Below are 19,696 nucleotides of genomic sequence, written 5' to 3'. Positions count from 1 at the left end.
TGATTAAAAACATGTTTTTCTTTTATTTATTGTTCTGTAGGCACTAATCCATTGACTATGGTGTGTACAGTACTTGATCTGTCCCAGCAGGGAAGCTTAGAAAAGTTGCATTTCCTGCTTGCTATAAATTATCTGTTTATTTGGAAGGAAATGATAAATAGTGCAACAATCAGGGAAGATAAGCAAAAATGAAAAGACAACTGTTATTTGTGTTAAGGCTTACTACGTATCAGACATTGTTTTACAGAGGCAATATCAGGTAATGATTCAGAGTGTGGCCTCTGGAACCAGATTCTAAGTGCCTAATACATGATGGCGATTATTATCATCTGATTGATTTCACAATAAATACAGGGAATAGACATTATTATTCCCATTGTATAAACAAGAAAAGTGAAGCTAGAGGGGTCGGAGAATCTTGCCCAAGATCACGATTGAGGTAGATTAAGATTCTGATTTCTGATTGTGCCTGCATTTATTTCCATGGACTCTGTTGTCACTCAGTTCATGTATAAAGTTGCACAAGTTGTATTGTTTTTAGAACTTTTGCTTGCAATGTAGGAGGTATGCTCAGCATGTGGTGACACTAATCACAAAAAATGTGATGAAAATGAGTCTTATGGAGGGATTTGTGTGTTTTAATTAGAGAAACAAATTTAGAAAGACATTCCAGAAAGAGGAAATAATGTAAATCAAGCAACGGCCATGGGAATTACTTTCTTTTTTAAGGTCTGGAAAATGATAGGGAGGTAATTCTACTGGAGTTGACCTCCATGCATTATGAGATGAGAGGGCAAGTAACTATATGACTGTCCTAAAAATTATGTGATTTGTGAGCTTTGTTTTACTTGCCTGTCCTTTTGATATTATTGCATTGTAAGAAAAATTGTAAATAATAATTTCTTCTCCTTTCAATTTAGATCAGTCCAGTGGGCCTACCCAGTTACATGGCCTTTCTTTCCCTGTGAATCACTAACACTGAACACGATACTTGTGTACAGCAAAATTTGTACATTACTACTTTTCTTATGGATTGCCTCTTAAATACTAGGTATATTCCATCTGAATGGCTTTTGTTTCTAGGATTTCCTAACTGGCTTCTTCATTTCCATTTTGACCCCTCTACAGTAAAGGCTCTTCCCACAGCCATGGTGATCCTTGGAAAATGTAAGTCCAGTCACGTGTGGACTGCTCAACATTTCCAATGACTTTTCTATTTTCTCAAAATGAAATTAAGTGTTCTTACTCTTGCCTATACAACCCTATAGACCTTGTCTCAGGCTAGCAACCTCTCTGACATTGCTGCTGCTGTTTCTCTCTCTATCCACATTGCCTGGTTCATCATTTCCTTCAGCTTTCTGATCACATGCCATCTAATCATTGGGGTCTTTCCTGACTACTTTCTCTAAAATAATCCAGTTCTTTTCACCTCTCCTCACATCTATCCTGGCAACTTCTATTCTTCTTTACTTTGACTTTGTTAATAATGCTCATTACCACCCAAAGTATTATATATTAATTTGTTTATTGCCTTTCTCTTTTCATTTGAGATAAGCCCCATGAAAATGGGAACTTTGTTTGGTTTACAGTTCTTGGTATACTATAAAGAACAATGACATTTTTTTGTTCAGTCACTAAGTTGTATCCATCTCTTTTCAATCCCATGGATGGCAGCATATCAGGGTTCCCTGTCCTTCACTATCTCCTAAGTTTGCTCAAACTCATGTCCATTGAGTCAGCAATGCCATCCAACCATCTCATCCTCTGTGCCCTCTTCTCCTCCTGTCCTCAATCTTTCCTAGCTTCAGGGTCTTTTCCAATGAGTAGGCTCTTTGCATCAGGTAGCCAAAGTATTGGAGCTTCAGATTCAGCATCAGTCCTTCCAATGAATATTCAGGGTTTATTTCCTTTAGGACTGACTGGTTTGATCTCCTTGCTGTCAAGGGGACTCTCAAGAGTCTTCTCCAGCACCACAATTTGAAAGCACCAATTCTTAGGCACTTAGCCTTCTTTAGCTCAGTCAATAAAGAATCTGCCTGCAATGCAGGAGACCTGGGTTCAATCCCTGGGTCAGAAAGATCCCCTGGAGAAGGAAATGGCAACTGACTCCAGTATCCTTGCCAGGAAAATCCTACAGTCCATGGGGTCACAATAGGACAGGACTTAGCGACTAAACCACCCATCATCACAGCCTTCTTTATGGTTCAACTGTTATATCCATACATGACTACTGAAAAATCCATAGCTTTGACTATACAGACATTTGTCAGCAATGTGATGTATTTGCTTTTTAATATGCTGTCTAAGTTTGTTATAGCTTTTCTTATAAGGAGCAAATGTCTTTTAATTTCATGGCTACAGTCACCATCCACAGTGATTTTGGAGCCCGAGAAGGTAAAAACCTGTCACTATTTCCTTTTCTTCCCCTTTTACTTGCCATGAAGTGATGGGACCAAATATCATGATCTTAGTTTTTTGAATGTTGAGTCTTAAGCCAGCTTTTTTACTCTCCTCTTTCACCGTTATCAAAAGGCTTTTTAATTCTTTACTTTCTGACATTAGGGTGGTATCATCTGCATATCTGAGGTTGTTGATATTTCTCCTGGCAGTCTTGATTCTAGCTTGTGACTCATTCAGCCTGGTTAACTGTTCTTGGTATAATACCAAGAGCATTGGCATGTAGTAGACTCTAAACTAATATACGTATGTATATGCTTAGTCCCTCAGTTGTGTCCGACTCTTTGTGACCCCATGGACTATAGCCCATCAGGCTCCTCTGTTCATGGGATTCTCCAGGCAAGAATATTGCAGTGGGTAGCCATTCCATTCTCCAGGGGATCTTCCTGACCAGGGCTTGAACCTGGGTCTCCTGCACTGCAGGTGGATTCTTTACTGTCTGAACCACCAGGGAAGCCTAAACAAATGCTTATTGAATAAATGGAAAGAATGAATAAAACTATTTGTACCAGTGCTAGTATATTTAATATTTTAAATGTATATTGGGGAGAAACATGTCTCTAATATGGGAGCTATGCTGTACTAAAGTACTTCTCAAAATCATTGACTAAAACTTGTCATGCAATGCCAGAATTTGTGCCAGCAGGGCTATTTTCCTTATCTAAATACTATTTAATACAGTGAAAGCATTTCCTAAAACAGGCATGAATATATTTTTTAAAAAATTGAAAACCATTAATGTACACTGGATATATGTCAATCCCAATCTCCCATTTCATCCCATTACCTCCCCTTCCTCCTTGGTATCTGAAAATTTGTTCTCTACATCTGTGTCTCTATTTCAAATAAGTTGATCTGTACCATTTTTTTTTTCTAGATTCCACATGTAAGTGTTAATATACAGTATTTCTTTTTCTCTTTCCATGCATAAAATAAGTAGCTAATGAGAATCTACTATATAGCACAGAGAACTCTACTCAGTGTTTTATGATGACCTAAATGGGAAGTAAATCTAAAAAAGAAGAGATACACATATAACTGATTCATTTTGCTATACAGCAGAAGCTAACACAGTATGTAAAGCAACTATATGCAGATAAAAATTAATATAAAGTTTGGATGGGGTTAACAATCCAGGGATATGAACAAACCAGCAACAACAACAGCAACAAAATTTGCATTTTTCTTTTGGCAGAGTGGTGATATTGTTGTGGAAAATCTGGGAGGGGTTATGAATGAGAAATCGAACATGAAAGTAAGTTGTACTTCAAGCCTCTCTGCTTGAGAGAGTCTGAGAAAGGCTAGAGTGGTTTGTCTATATTTGAGATACAGTAGGAGAAAGAGAGTTATGAAATCCTCCTCAAACATCAACACAGTTTATGAACTTGGGTGGGTTCCCAACAACCACTCAAGGTCTGCCATTTCCCCTTGGGAATGAACCAGACTGTCCCTCCTTTTTCAGGAAGGAGTCAGGGCTTGCTGTTTACTCATCATAGTGACCTCTGGAGATGGAAGGGTAGACTATAGAACCCTCTGAGGCAAGTCAGCATCCAGGTTTGTGTCTTTCTAGGTGTCCTTGATCTAATCAGTTTAACCTATTTATCTATCTCCTGGAGTCAAATGAAAACTGGCAAACAAGAGAGTATTGTTACTAACCTGGAATTCGTGTCTTCTGAGTTTTTCATGTTTTACTTCATTGATCTTAGGCAAGGCTGAGAAAAACACAGTCATGTACTAATAATAAATTACCAAAGACAACCAGGCCAACCAGCCCTCTAGAATTTTGTGTTGAAGAGACTGGCGAATTGGTGAACAGTAGGTTTGTGGGTTGTCTCTGGCTTTTTATGTGTTGCCCATGCCCCCACATTTCTTGTTTTGGCATGGCTGTCTTTTATAATGGTTCTATTACAAGTGAAGTTTTCAAATTTAGTATCAAGTGTATTATAGTAGAAATGATAGCTGCATGTGTTTGGTTGTCTACTAGACAAAAACATTAGTTAGAAGTTAGACCTTCTTCCCTGACACCTAAGTTTCTCTTGCAATCATGTAAACACAGTGTGTTGTGTCAAGAGACTAGTCACAGTGGTGATATTCCTTTTTATATTTATGTTCTTAAAGAAATCTCCCTAATGGTAGAATATATGTCAAATTCCAGCAAACTTCCAGGTTGAGAATGGGAGAGGAATTCCTGGCCCAGCATTATTGGTCAACATAGAACTCATTATGTTAAATTGGGTCATATGTATTGCCTCCAATACTTGCCAGGTTTTTTCATTCAATGCCAACATTGCCACTTCATCATGCCAACAAACAATCGAAGCCTCAAATATTCTTCTGCAGATACTAATAACAGCAATCTCAGAGGGAGCCTAGTTTTTGTTTCAGCACTGCTGTCCTTCAGAGCATCATGTGGCACTCTGCAAATAATGAGTTTTAAATGAAAAGTGGTCAGCTGTCTCAGTGACTGCAATTGAAGTCTTGGGATCTGGCCTGTGAGTGTCATCACTAGGATATCCGAATTCACCAGTACATTGGACGCTTGGAGAAGAGCCCTGCCTGTTACCATCTGTTCACTCATCCCATGCCATCCTCTTTTTTCCATGGGGCTCAAAAGACTTCCTTCCCAATAAGGAGAAACTAGAAGTTCAAATTTGAATAATGTTATCATGGTTAGTCATCCACTCACAGATATTTACATTTTCTGGGACCCCACTGGTGTGTGGCACGGCTCCTGTGTCTTCTGTATCCTTGGCCATTACGATCTAGTCAGAAGGCTTGCTGCTGCTATCAGAGGAGATGTCTGTACCCAAGATGCCCCTTGGGTAACTCCGTTTAACCTGTTCTCTATCTTTAAAGTCTTTTACCCTGGGACAAGTAGCATGGATTTATCTCATAGGTGTGGGCGTGTAGCGGTGTTGTAGGTATATCATTGTTTTAATTTGCAGTTAAAAGATGATCAATGATGATAGCATCTTTTCCTTTGTTTATTTTTCATCTGTATATCTTCTTTCATGAGATACTTATTCAGATTTTTTTGCTTCTTTAAAAAAGTTGGATTGTTTTTATTTTTATGCTTGAGTTTTAAGTGCTTTTTGAATATTTTGGATACCAGTGCTCTATCAGGGAAGTCTTTTGAAAACATTTTCCCTAAGTTTATCACTTATATTTGATACAACAAGCCCCCTACCTACGAACTTTCAGGTTGTGAGCTTTCAAAGAGGCGAAATACGTTCCCATGTCCAGTCATGTAAGTTCGTGTGTCTGGCGTACGTTGTAACACGTATGCCTCCTCTACAGGAGGTTGTGATTTTCTGCACTTTACTGTACAGCACTGTTGTGCAACACGAGGTGCTTGCTAATGAAGACCTGATGGAACTGGAGGCCCAGAGAACGGGCGAAGAGAGACAAGAGGAAGAAAAAAGAACCAAAGAGAGTCTCAACACAACATGGTGAGGGGGCTTTCTTGATTTGAAGAGGCACAGTTAGCTTTTGAGGCCCTGGACCCAAATGTAGAATGGTACATGGAGGTTTCAGCAGCCGTTCAGAATGCAATCCAGTGCGACCGTGATGAGCAGAAAAGAAGAGCTACTACCCAGATATCACTGGGTTATTTTTTCAAGAGGGTAGAATGAATTGAATCCAGCAAGGAACCAGAACATGTGCCATCAGTGTCAGGCGTGAGTGAAACTGCAGCCTGCTCTCATTCTCCTATTGCTGAAGATCCTTCAGCTCTACCATGTCCCACCTCCTCTCCTTCCTCCAGTCAGTAACTCTTCTTGCCTGTTCACTCGATGGCAGCCCCTTTTATGCCAGCCATTGTACTGTACTTCTCAAGGTACTATACTGTAAAATTAAAAATGTTCTGTTTATTTTTTATGTTTACTTCTTTTTATGTATTATTTGTGTGAAAAGTATAAATCTATTACAGTACAGTACTATATATCTGATGGTGTTAGCTGGGTACCTAGGCTAACTTGGTTGGACTTATGAGTCAACTGGGCTTACAAATGGGCTCTTGAAATGAAACTCATTCACATGTAGGGGACTTAACTACTTTTAACAATGTATTTTGGAGAGCAGAGGTTTCTAATTTTAATAGAGTCTAACATCAAATTTTCTTTAAAATTCATGGGTGATGCTTTTGAAGTTGTATGTATAATCTCATCACTAAACTCAATCTTGTCTAGATTTTGTTCTGTTTCCTTCTAGATATTTTGTAGTATTGAATTTTATATTAAATCTATGGCTCATTTGAAGGTAATTTTTGTGAAAGGTATGAGGTATATGAAGGGGTTTATACATTTATTGTATATGGGCATCTAATTGTTGCAGCACCATTTACTGAGAGGTCCATCCTTTCTACATTGTATTGCCTTTGGTTCTTTGTTAAAGAAGTTGCCTTTATTTGCATGGGTCTGTTTCTGGCTTTCTGTTTTATCCCACTGAACTATTTGTTTTCTTTTACCAACACCACACTGTCTTGTTATATTGAGTCTTGAAGTTAGCTTTAATAGTATATGTCTTCCAGTTTTGTTCTTTAGTATTGTGCTGACTACTTCATGTTTCCATATAAAACCCTTAAAATTAGATTTTACAAAATAACTTGTTAGAATTTTTGGAGAAGACTGTGTTGAATCTATAGACCAAATTGGGAATAAATTACATCTGAGCAATATTGTCTTCCTACACATGAATATCAAATATCTTTTCATTTATTTAGATCTTCTTTGATTTCTTTTATCAGAGTTTTGTAGTTTTTCTCCTGTAGAGCTTATAATATTTTGTTAGATTTTTACATGATTTTCCTGCAAATGGAATTATATTTTTAACTGAAAAATTCAATTGTTTATTGCTGCTGTATAGGAATCAACTAACTTCTGTTTTAAACTATGTATCCTGAAACCTTGATATTATCACTTATATGTTTCAGGAGTTTCTTGGTCTGTTATTTGGGATTTGGTGTAGACACTCATATCAACTGTGAGCTAAAGCCATTTTATTTCTTCCTTTTCAATCTGTATATCCTTTCTTATTATACTAGATAAGACTTTCAGTTAATGTCTCTTGTTTCCTATTTTAGGGGAAAGCATTCAGTTTCTCTCCATTAAGAACAATGTTGGCTGTGGATTTTTGTGAATGTTCTTAAGTTGAGGAAGGTCCCCTCTATTCCTGATTGCTGAGAATTTTTATCATGAATAGGTATTGGGTTTTATCAAATGCTTTTTCTTTTTCAGCCAGTTAATGTGATAGATTACATTAGCTCATTTTCAAATGTTGAACAAGCTTTGCATACCTGTAATAAATCCTTTTTTGGTCATGGTGCATAGTTCTTTTTATACATTTTTGGACTCAGTTTATTAATATTTTGTTGAGGAATTTTGCCAATAGGCAAATATCTTTGATTCCCTTTCCTATGTGAATGATATCTTGGCTGAATATTTGATTTTGGGGTGGTATAGTCTTTGCCTCTTTGGAGAATAAAGGCGAGAGATGGCAGGTTGTCAGGCTCCTTTGAAACCACTCAGTTTCCAGTTCTCCTTAGCTGCAAAGTCTAGAGTTCTTCTAAACTTTGAAGTAGGAAGTATAAGAAAGAACCAATCCATCTTTTCAGGGGTAAGTTTCCCCAGCCAAGCTTTCTCCATTAGTGCAGAGCTTTGGTATTTCCCCTGAGAGCCTGCATCATTGGTCCTCAGACTGTTGTCAAGAATAATGCACAAGAGGGTTGCTAAGGGCTTCTCTCTCTCTCTCTTTCTCTCTCACTCTCTCATTTTCTTTCTCAGGAGAGCCTAAAGCCTGAATCCTTATTCATACTCTCCAGTCTCTCTGCCTGCTAAATCTCATCACTGCAAAACACAAAACTAAGGAAAATTAATTGGCAATTAGCGTCCAATGAAAGAGGAAGAGAACAAAGACTTATAGTTAGCGCAATAACTTCCCATAATCCCTGCCACATCCACATTGTAATCTATTTAGCTTCTCTTTCTCTGCTTCCCAGCATATAATAAATTTCATTTAATACCTTTTAAATGAAATAGTACATTGCATCAGACAAGCCACCATTTTTGGTGTCGGCTATACATAAACTTCTCACCCTACCCCACTCCCATATACCTCCTAACATCAGCTGTCTTGTTTCATCACTTCTCTGGGGTTCAGTGTGCAGTGAGCAATTTTTGTGTCAGAAATCCTGTCATGACAAATGGATTTAACAAACTCAACTTACATAAAGCTACCTGTATTCTCTTCATATATCTGTAAAACAATGTCCCTAATTGACTATGTAGTGTAAGAATAGTTGAAGATAGACCAGAAAGACCATCCGTGGATTAATTATCCTGCCTATGTAGAAGAACAGTGATCACTGAAGAAAACTGATTAGTTGTTACTAACCAGTTTAACTTATTCAAAGCCTCTGTTATTTTATTGCATAATAAACTTGTGAATTAGTTGGAGAAGGCAATGGCACCCCACTCCAGTACTCTTGCCTGGAAAATCCCATGGACGGAGGAGCCTGGTGGGCTGCAGTCCATGGGGTCGCTAGAAGTTGGACATGACTGAGCGACTTCACTTTGACTTTTCACTTTCATGCATTGGAGTAGGAAATGGCAACCCACTCCAGTGTTCTTGCCTGGAGAATCCCATGGACAGAGGAGCCTGGTGGGCTGCTATCTATGGGGTCGCACAGAGTCGAACACGACTGAAGCGACTTAGCAGCAGCATACATAAACTTTAAACTTAGAAAAAGTATGTTACATATAGCATGGGATTCAATTTAAGCCTGAACTTTACCGATACAGACAGTACAGACAGAAGTAAAATGACTTCATGCAGCTTAATCAGGAACAGGGGCCTTGGCAGAAGTGGCTGGAAGTGAGCTGTCGTTGAAGTGGACAAGTAGAAGAGGAGGAAATGACAGAGTCAAGTGGTAATAGGCAGGACCAGTTCAGGAATACAAGTGAGACCACTCTCAATATCTCCAAAAAGAGTTCACAGTATTTTACACAAAACTGGAGATCTTATGGGGATGGGAATTTAGTAGCAAAACTAGCAAAATTCAATCACGACTCATAATATGATACCCTTTATTAATGAACACCCAAGTGTGGCTTAGGTTACTCAGGTTACCCAGTATTAGAATGTGAAGAATAACTTTCTTAACAATTATATTTAACAAGCAAGTAGATCTACTTTATCTTTTAACCCATGTTCTTTGGTCTTCAGTATCTTTTCTTTGTGTGATTTAAAGAGGAAAATTAATTAACATGTTTTAATAAACATCTCATTATTTACTTGGGGAATATGACTTTATAAAGTATGCAGGATCGCTTGATCAAGGGAAAGGAATCTTTAGATGGTCAACAGCTGCCAGTGTTCATTTATAAGGAGGCAAAACCTTTTCCTCTGTTATTTTTGCTGTCTTCCTGACACATTCAGCAGACCTTGACAAGTACAGCACATAAAGCTCATTTCTGTAGTGAAAGGAGTAGTACTCCCCTCCTGCCTAAGAAACCTTTATAGGCAAGGCTTCATTCAGTTCCACGAAAATGAGCTGAGACAATCTTACAGCTTGCAAAACGTAGCTCGCTAGCCTTGCTTCATTTCACTGGGTTTCTGAAAGCAGTCCTGAACCATTGTTGCGCCGAGTTATCTCTTTAATTCATCCATCAGTTTGGCGTACCATTTTTTTCTTTTTTTTGATGGAGATCGGATTGCTTAGGAACCAAGATAGAAATATTTGAAATCCAGGTCTTTGGTGCTTGGGAAGGAGTTCTTTGTGCTTTTCCTACCTGTAAACTCTTAATTTGTATTCATTTACAGTGTTTTAGTTTCTTATACACAAAGAATGGATTTTCCACAGTTGATGAGAAAAGTGAAGAGGAGTGTGAATTTTTGCTGAGCTTAGAGCTAACCTGCTTGAGTTACTAGGAGCATCTTAGAAATACACACTGTCAAGTTTAAGAATGTGATGTAATCTTTGGGGGAATATTGTTTGGGTTCTAGAAAGAAGGGATTTGTTTCATTTGATTTGGTAGATAGTATTATATATCTGACAGATAGTAGAGTTGGAAAAAATACAGTTTATTCTCCTTTCCCTTGCCTTGCATAAAGAAAAGATTAAGATAAAAAAAATAATTTTAAATACTTTAAAATAATACTCTTTCCTTTAATTATATAGAATTGGAATTGAGAATGTGAACTTCATGTGGCATTTGACAACTGAGTTGGAAAATCATTGTAACTTTACTAAGATTGGTGCAAAACAGTGTTTCTCAATGTTCTGATCAGCATCATTTGGGAAATAGTTAGAAATGCAAATTCTTAGACTTCATCCCAGATCTACTCAATCAGAAGCCCTGGGGTAGATGCCCAGCCATCTGTATTTTAATAAGTCCTCTGAATGATTATGATGTAGGATAAAGGGAATCACTGGTGTAGAACACAGGTCTTTCTTAATGCCCTTGCAGATCATTTATTGCTAGGAGCCTGGAAGAAGGTGCTATCGTTCCATTTCACACATGACATGCTAATGAGATGTATATTTCCAAGATCAGTTTGATAGATAATGCTGTATCTAATTAATTCCTGCTTAGACCTTAAGTGCTAAGAGAGTCTGCTTTTGTGGAAGGGTAGATTAGAGTCAAATCTTGTGTATTGAAGGGGGAAACATAGTCATTTTATTAATAGAGAATATACATGGTGAACTGGGGTATGATATATCAGTGGAGATTAAGGGTAAACATAAGAGATGTTTTTTATGCCAGTGTCAGTCACGTTCTCAATCTGACCACCATAGGTGAAATAGCAAATGCTTTCAACCCTGTTCTGGCTATGCCTTCTCCCCCTAATCATCTCTGCTTTTTTTCTCTTCCACTTGTTACTTCTATTCTATTCTAATTTTCTCATTTATTATTGTTGGTGTTTATTGTCTCCCCGCCGCAACTGAAGAATGCAAACTTCTCAAGGGATGGTATATTTTTCACTCTCTTGATATCAGTGATAATGAGAGAAAGATAAATAAAACAGCGCCTGACACATAGTCGCTGTTGTTTAGTCACTAAGTCGTGTCTGCCTCTTTGCAACCCCGCCAGGGAGAGTAAGTACTCAATAAATATTTGTACATGACTAGAATATGTAGTGTTTATATTCCTGCCACTGTAAGAGTGAAGAGTTGTGGGAATATAAGCAAGTGAAGGAGATAATTCACCTGAGGTTGATGTGGGGAAGCACTATGCTATTAGTCCAAGTTATGGGGTTTCCTTATTGCACTAATGATGTTACAATGAACCATGTCACAGGCAAATAATGTGAATCTTAATTAGGAATGGAGTAGAAAGTGTGCCAGCACGCTTGTACACTAGAGGAGGGTTAAAGCGGGAAGTTTGGGAGGATCTTTTATTGTGGACAAAGAGGTCCCAAGGACTTTTAATGAAAATAATAGGTGTATACATAAAAAAGACTGTCTTATAAATAAAAGAGATTGTATTGGATTGTAAATTCATGAGTTTGGGGGGTCATGCATATCTGGAGGCTCACTAAGGAATCAAGACTGGAAGGTAGTGGCTTTCGTGAATGATTGTTATTTTGACCTGTCTTGACTGTTTTTCTTACTCCTTGCTGCACCCAGCAGCTCACCTGAAGGGATTAGGGTGCTTAGAAGGTGAAGATAAGCACAGAGTATATTGGATTAAGATTCTATTATTACAATCTTTAACTGATGGAAAATACTTTTTAAAATAATTTTCTTCACAATATTTTTGTCCTAGGTGGTAAATGTAAGAATGTTACAGAATGCTGAGAAAGGTGGATAAATTAAATAGTTAAACACAGTTCTATAGTATCGTGTGTGTGCTCTGTTGTGTCCAACCCTGTGACTCCATGGACTGTAGCCCGCCAGGCTCCTCTGTCAATGGAATTTTCCAGGCAAGAATACTGGAGAGGGTTTCCATTTCCTCCTCCAGGGGATGTTCCTCCTGACCCAAGGATTGAACCCCTGTCTCCTGAGTCTCCTGCATTGGCAGGTGGATACCTCTAAATTACACTCCTGTCCCATCAGTAACACAGGAATACTTTTTTTTTTTAAAGTTATGATTTCAAATATTTTCTTTTACTGAAGAGAATGCTAATTATTGAAAGGATGCAGTTAACTTCAGTCATATTTGTAGCCTGAGACTCACTTAGGTTGTTGTGAAGTTGCTTCAGTAACTAAAGCTAATTCTGTTAACAGTGTTTAACACAATTCACCATGGTAGATTCTGAAAAAATTAAATGAACAGCGAGCCAACATTTTTAAAACTGTTTTATGTTTATCCCTGGGCTTTTCCTGTTCACAGCCCAGTAACAATTAAGAAACATAACCATTTCCCTAAGCTGTGGCTATTCATTTCAGCTGTCACTGACACCCACTCTGGTAAACAAGAATGCCCATGAAAAGAGCCATGTTGGCTTCTGTTCTTTGGGAGACTCCAGAGACAACTTAGTACCTGGCAGATGGAAAATAAAAATAGTGGCTGTGTGCTTTACTAATTATAGACTTCTAAAACAATAGCTATGTCAGGAAAACACATGTTGAAAAAATGAAAAGCAAAGCATAACTATCCACAAGTTTCTTCAGAGGAACATTCTCGCGTTAGGTGTTAAACTTGAATGCTTGCTAAAAAAGTCATTTTTAGCAGAAGGAAAGAAAACTGCGTCCACAAACAGTCTCTGTGTGTGTGCCCATGTGTATGAGTGAGGTGAGAGGTAAAGAGCAGAAGAGAGGGAACAGGAGGCAGGCCAAGAGGCCGAGAGAGGAGAAGGGGAGAGAGACTGATGGATTTCCTTGCAGGAGATGTTGATTACACTTGTTTTCCTGAAAGCAGAGGCCCACGTAGCCGGGGAGCAAAGGTTTGGGACCCATAGATCTTGAGTAACAATTTCAGTAAGAAGGGGATGCTCCAATTTTCTTTGTTGAAAGAGTAGAAGTGGGAAATTTATGCGTGGGTTCAACTGTTTGCTTCAGATACCTGTTTGCTTTGAATATCTGTGTGCCCTAGAACTTGGGAAATGCCTGGATGCAAAATATTAATATATGTGGAGATGAAAGAGATGTCCAGAATTTTGCAGAACATTTGTAAATTATGAGGGGCTTTCTGTCTCCAGATAACCGTAAACTTGATCTGTATCAATGAGTTAGCTGAATCTTCAAGGAGCTAGACTGTATTTGTAACTGACAGTATAAACACACTCGATTCTATTTCAAGGTTGCATATTTTTCTGGCCGAAGTTAACTCAATGTTGAGTAAAGCAAATTAACAGTGTAAAATAGTTATTTTTCAGAAATTTATATTTTAAAATGTGACATCATTGACATTATTCTTTTAACTCTTCTATGGTATAACTTGAGGACTTGATACACATTTCATTAACAGCAGCAACCGTTGTATCTAGCTAATGGTTCTGGTAAATTTAACCTTTAGTGGAGTAAGGGAGAGGAGGTCATTAACAAAATTAGTAACAATTGCCCTTGTAGACAAAGGCCTCTAAACACACGCTGTGGATGTGGTCTGCTCTAGGGGACAAAGAACGAGCGACATGTCTTGTCTGTAGAGGGTTTTAAAAACAATTATGAAATTAGGTGAAAGTCTCTTATTTATTATCATAAAACACTCGGACAATTCTAAATTTCAATTCATTTAAGACGTTAATTTTCCTAAATAGTAGAATCAATCAGGTGGTGTGTGAGGATTACACTCATAATCAATATGCCTGAAGGCTTTCCTAAAACAGTTTGGATATTAAACTGCATCAACTTCCCCTTGGCCCCACCATACTTTTTTTCCTACTAAGTCAGGTAAAGGAAATCTGATGAGTTCATAGATTAATTTCTTTCAGATAACTCTGGACTAGAAATTTTTCCATCCTCTGTAAAGCCTTGTAGCAGCACTTGTGAACAGGAATCAAGCTTCAGATTTTTACTCTCAGAAGGAAAAATGACTCATACATCTTATACTGATTTTATTAGATCCTTGTCAGATGTGGTCTTGAATCAAAAGCAGGCATTATAGAGAAAATGCAGTAGTCTGCAATTCTTCTCCGGAGTTAAATTGGGTGGTTAGAGATTGCACTGGTCAATCACCGATAAGAAAAGGAGCTTTGTGGATTTTACACATAAGGATAGTTCAGTTCAGTCACTCAGTTGTGTCTGACTCTGCGGCCCCACGAACTGCAGCATGCCAGGCCTCCCTGTCCATCACCAACTCCCAGAGTTTACTCAAACTCATGTCCATCAAGTCAGTGATGCTATCCAATTATCTCATCCTCTATCATCCCCTTCTCCTCCTGCCTTCAATCTTTCCCAGCATCAGGGTCTTTTCAAATGAGTCAGTTCTTCTCATGAGGTGGTCAAAGTATTGGAGTTTCAGCTTTAACATTAGTCCTTCCAATGAATATTCAGGATTGATTTCCTTCAGAATGGACTGGTTGGATCTCCTTGCTGTCCAAGGGACTCTCAAGAGTCTTCTCCAACACCACTGTTCAAAGCATCAAGTGCTCAGCATCTTTATAGTCCAACTCACATCCATACATGACTCCTGGAAAAACCATAGCCTTGACTAGATGGACCTTTGTTGGCAAAGTAATGTCTCTGCTTTTTAATATGCTGTCTAGGTTGGTCATAACTTTTCTTCCAAGGAGCAAGTGTTCTTTAATTTCATGGCTGCAGTCACCATCTGCAGTGATTTTGAAGCCCCCCAAAATAAGGTCTGTCACTGTTTCCATTGCTTCCCCATCTATTTGCCATGAAGTGATGGGACCAGATGCTGTGATCTTAGTTTTCTGAATGTTGAGTTTTAAGCCAACTTTTTCATTCTCCTCTTTCACTTTGAACAAGAGGCTCCTTAGTCTTCTTCACTTTCTGCCCTAAGGGTGGTGTCATCTGCATATCTGAGGTTATTGATATTTCTTCTAGCAATCTTGATTCCAGCTTGTGATTCATCCATACCAGCTTTGCTTATGATGTACTCTGCATATAAGTTAAATAAGCAGGGTGACAATATACAGCCTTGACATACTCCTTTCCCGATTTGGAACCAATCTGTTGTTCCATGTCCAGTTCTAACTGTTGCTTCCTGACCTGCATACAGATTTCTCAAGAGGTAGGTCAGGTGGTCTGGTATTTCCATCTCTTGAAGAATTTCCCACAGTTGTGATCCACAGAGTCAAAGGCTTTGGCGTAGTCAATAGAGCAGAAGTAGATGCTTTTCTGGAACTCTCTTGCTTTTTCTATGATCCAGTGGATGTTGACAATTTGATCTCTGGTTCCTCTGCCTTTTCTAAATCCAGCTTAAACATCTGTTCATGGTTCATGTCCTGTTGAAGCCTGGCTTGGAGAATTTTGAGCATTACTTTGCTAGCGTGTGAGATGAGTGCAATTGTGCAGTAGTTTGAACATTCTTTGGCATTGCCTTTCTTTGGGATTGGAATAAAATCTGACCTTTTCCAGTCCTGTGGCCACTGCTGAGTTTTCCAAATTTGTTGGCATATTGAGTGCATTATTTTCACAGCATCATCTTTTAGGATTTGAAAGAGCTCAACTGAAATTCCATCACCTCCACTAGCTTTGTTTGTATTGATGCTTCCAAAGGCCCACTTGACTTCACATTCCAGGATGTCTGCAATAGTGGTAGATATCTAGGAGATCTAAGTGGAGAGTTTTGAGGACACATGAGTATGTGTTTGTGTGTGTGTGTGTGCACATGTGTACACACATATGCATAGGGATACACAAGTGAGTAAGCATGAAATGAGAGGACTTGAGAAGCAAGTTCCATGTAGTATAATAAACTCTGAGTAACTTGTGGTTTGTGTTAGTAACCTAGGAGTCCAGGCCCAAAGAATAGGATGTGGATGAAGGGACCTGTATTCAGAACAGGGAAGGTAGAGGAAAATCCAGCCAGAAAACCAGGACCTGGTGGAGTTCCACCTTGGCAAAAGGAAAACAGGATTCCTGCTAGTGTGGAAGTGGGCCAGGACTCAGACCGCTGTCACATCCATTGTGTCTTCCAGCATAAAAACACAAAACAGTTGGGAGATCAAATACATGTGGACATTTTTAGCCTTTTTTTAACTAAATATCTCTTCCATTTCCCATAAATTTCTTTTCCATGCTTTTGAAACTCCTGCTCTTATTGCCTTTCCCTTCAGAATAAAAATATAATTCCTAATTTTTAATGAACATAAAAGTTACAGAGGGGATCTCCTTCAACTTTCAACCAACAAACACAGATTTGGCTCAGTCTACACTGACTTTAAAAAATTTCTTTCTTTCTGTTACAGTGAAATATACCTAGGAATCTCCTAATATTCTTCCAAGTTTTGCTTTTGAGCTCATCTCCTCCCTCCTCAGGGATCTTAATGTACTGATCATTTCCTCTTTATTGTGTCTTCAATTTCTCCCTACTTTCTTCTTCCCAGAAGAATTGAAAAACTCAAGTCTCTTCTATCACAAAACAAACACAAAACATCTGCTTTCTTTACCCGCCCAGTACTCTGTAACTTGCTGTAATCTGGCTTCTGTGTCCACTCAGTTACTGAAATTATTTTCACCAAGATCACCAAATGTCATTATTAAATCTAATAGATACTTTTCAACTTTTTCTAAATGGAACCACTGTCACTCTCTCTCTCCTTTAAATACTCCTTGCTTTATCTTCTAAGTTACCCACTGCTTTTTTTTTTTTTTTTCGTATTTTTCTGATAGCCACTATACATCTGCTTTGCATGGTCTTCTGCTTCTTCTACCAGGAATTTCAGCTCCACCTCTTTCCCTGCCTTCTTACTTGTACTCTTGCCTTATCCACATCACCCCTACTCTTCCTAAAATCAGTTTTGTTCTTACACACTCCAAGAAGTTTTTCCTGAATTTTGAAATGTGTGTTCTGTTCAAGTTTGTATGCTTTCATAGCACATTTTCTCAAATAGCGCTCACCATGTGGTATTGTAATCGCCTGTATACACACCTGTTTTCCTCATGTTATTGCTGCTCAAATTATGGCTCAGAAATGCTCAGCATCAGCTTTGCCTGAGAACTCCTTAGAAATGCAGAATTGTGGGCACCACCTCAGACCTACTAAATCAGAACCTGCCTTTAAACAACATCCCAGGGGATTCATATCCACATTAAAATTGGGAATCTTGGTATGGTCATAGTAGGCATTTGATAAAGATTTGTTCAGTGAAATAGAAAAATCCTTATGTACCCAAAAAATCTGGACAGAATAAAGCAAATGGGATGGATTGTCTTAAGGTTAAAGTGATATATTTAGATGGAGAAGAAAATGGCAACCCACTCCAGTGTTCTTGCTTGGAGAATCCCAGGGATGGGGGAGCCTGGTGGGCTGCCGTCTATGGGGTCGCACAGGGTTGGACACGACTAAAGTGACTTGGCGGCAGCAGCAGCAGCATGTATTTAGAAAGACACAACTTAAAAATACCGCTGAATTGAAAAGGCTCTTTTGCTCAGGTTCAGAAGACAATTGCACACAGCTGCTCTGCATCTACTTAATGCAAAGACGAGGGGGTGTGAGTGAGTGAGTGCACGTGTAATAGAGAGAGGGAAAGAGAAAGAAAGAAACAGAAAGAAGACGGAAAATAAATGTAGTTTAGCTAGTGAGCTTTGGAAATCTTCACTGGTTAAATTTCCTCTGACTGCAGAGCCCCATGGAGTCACTGTCTCAATGGAAACTGCTAGAAGATGCTGAATTCAGAAGCTCCTCCTAAGGCAACACCAGGTCTGTTGATTTTATTCCATTTAAAAAATTATCAGAACAGGTTCTGCATTTGGCTAATATTTACTGCTACACAACTTACATAACTTGCAACATGCTTTGCCATCTAATGAGAATTCAAAGGAGGGTCAGCAAACTAGGCCCCACGGCCCAAGTTCAGCCTTAGCCTGTTACTGAATAGCCAAAAAACTAAGAATGGTTTTCACTTCTTTAAAGGGTTTTTAAGAAAACAAAGAATAAAATATGACAGACCTAAGTAGCCCTCCAATCCTAAAATGCTTACTGTCTGTGTCTTTACAGAAAATGTATGATAGTCCTAACTCAAAAATTAACACCAAGATCCATAACACTATCAGAACCATTTTAGGGCACAATCACACAAGGGAAATATTCAGTAACAAGAAAAGATCTTTAAGTCACCATCTGCCATAGCTCTGGTGTGAATGTACACACACCGCCCACCCCACCTCTTTCTCTTTCTCTAATATCAACCAGAAACTCCTGGATAATTATTGTTTATTTTTTGGCACAATCATTATCACAGAAAATAAGGAGAATAGAGCTCTTCTTAACAATTTCTTGCTTCTTCTTAAGGGGTAGTATTTAACAAAATTTATTTTGTTTGAAAAATACTCTTCCGTTTTCACTTAAATTTTAGAAAGAAATCATTACTCTGCCAGCAAAAATTAACTTTTCAATAAGTAGGTGCAGCCATTTCAGAGTCTTGCACTTGTGTGTCAGTTTGGGTATGTTAGTTTACAACAGCCTCTGGCTTCACCTATGCACACAGTGGTAGCGGTGCTTAGGAAAATACTTTATTCCTGCTGAGAAAGTGGATTCTCATTATGATTTGATGTAAAGACGGCAGTTTGTGCAAAAGATTCCAAGATTTGACTGGGTGGAAACGTCTCTCTATCCCTGTTCAGAGTATGTAAAGAAATTTGTTTTAAAATTTCTCAATAGTTTGATCATGGGATATGTGCGTATATGAGTGTAATTTTTGACACATTGCCTATTTTTGATTAATGAAGTAAAAAATACTTTCTCAAAAGGTAAAGTGATTTTATACTATTTTTTTTTTTCTGTTTAGTCTGGGAATTATGACCTTGTACTGCAGCCATGAAATTAAAAGACGCTTACTCCTTAGAAGAAAGGTTATGACCAACCTAGATAGCATGTTCAAAAGCAGAGACATTACTTTGCCAACAAAGGTCCATCTAGTCAAGGCTATGGTTTTTCCTGTGGTCATGTATGGATGTGAGAGTTGGACTGTGAAGAAGGCTGAGCGCCGAAGAATTGATGCTTTTGAACTGTAGTGTTGGAGAGGACTCTTGAGAGTCCCTTGGACTGCAAGGAGATCCAACCAGTCCATTCTGAAGGAGATCAGCCCTGGGATTTCTTTGGAAGGAATGATGCTAAAGCTGAAATTCCAGTACTTTGGCCACCTCATGCAAAGAGTTGACTCATTGGAAAAG

The 19,696-nt window shown here is 38.4% G+C and overlaps 1 pseudogene; it reads left to right on the top strand.

The window, feature by feature from the left end:
- Positions 1–5,739: 5,739 nt before the first annotated feature.
- The window catches only part of LOC113879607, a 48,744-nt pseudogene continuing 34,787 nt past the window's right edge, over positions 5,740–19,696 (top strand).

This window comes from Bos indicus x Bos taurus, chromosome 21 (genome assembly GCF_003369695.1).
Source record: "Bos indicus x Bos taurus breed Angus x Brahman F1 hybrid chromosome 21, Bos_hybrid_MaternalHap_v2.0, whole genome shotgun sequence".
NCBI classification, from domain to species: domain Eukaryota; kingdom Metazoa; phylum Chordata; class Mammalia; order Artiodactyla; family Bovidae; genus Bos; species Bos indicus x Bos taurus.
This window is presented reverse-complemented; position numbering and strand designations above follow the sequence as displayed.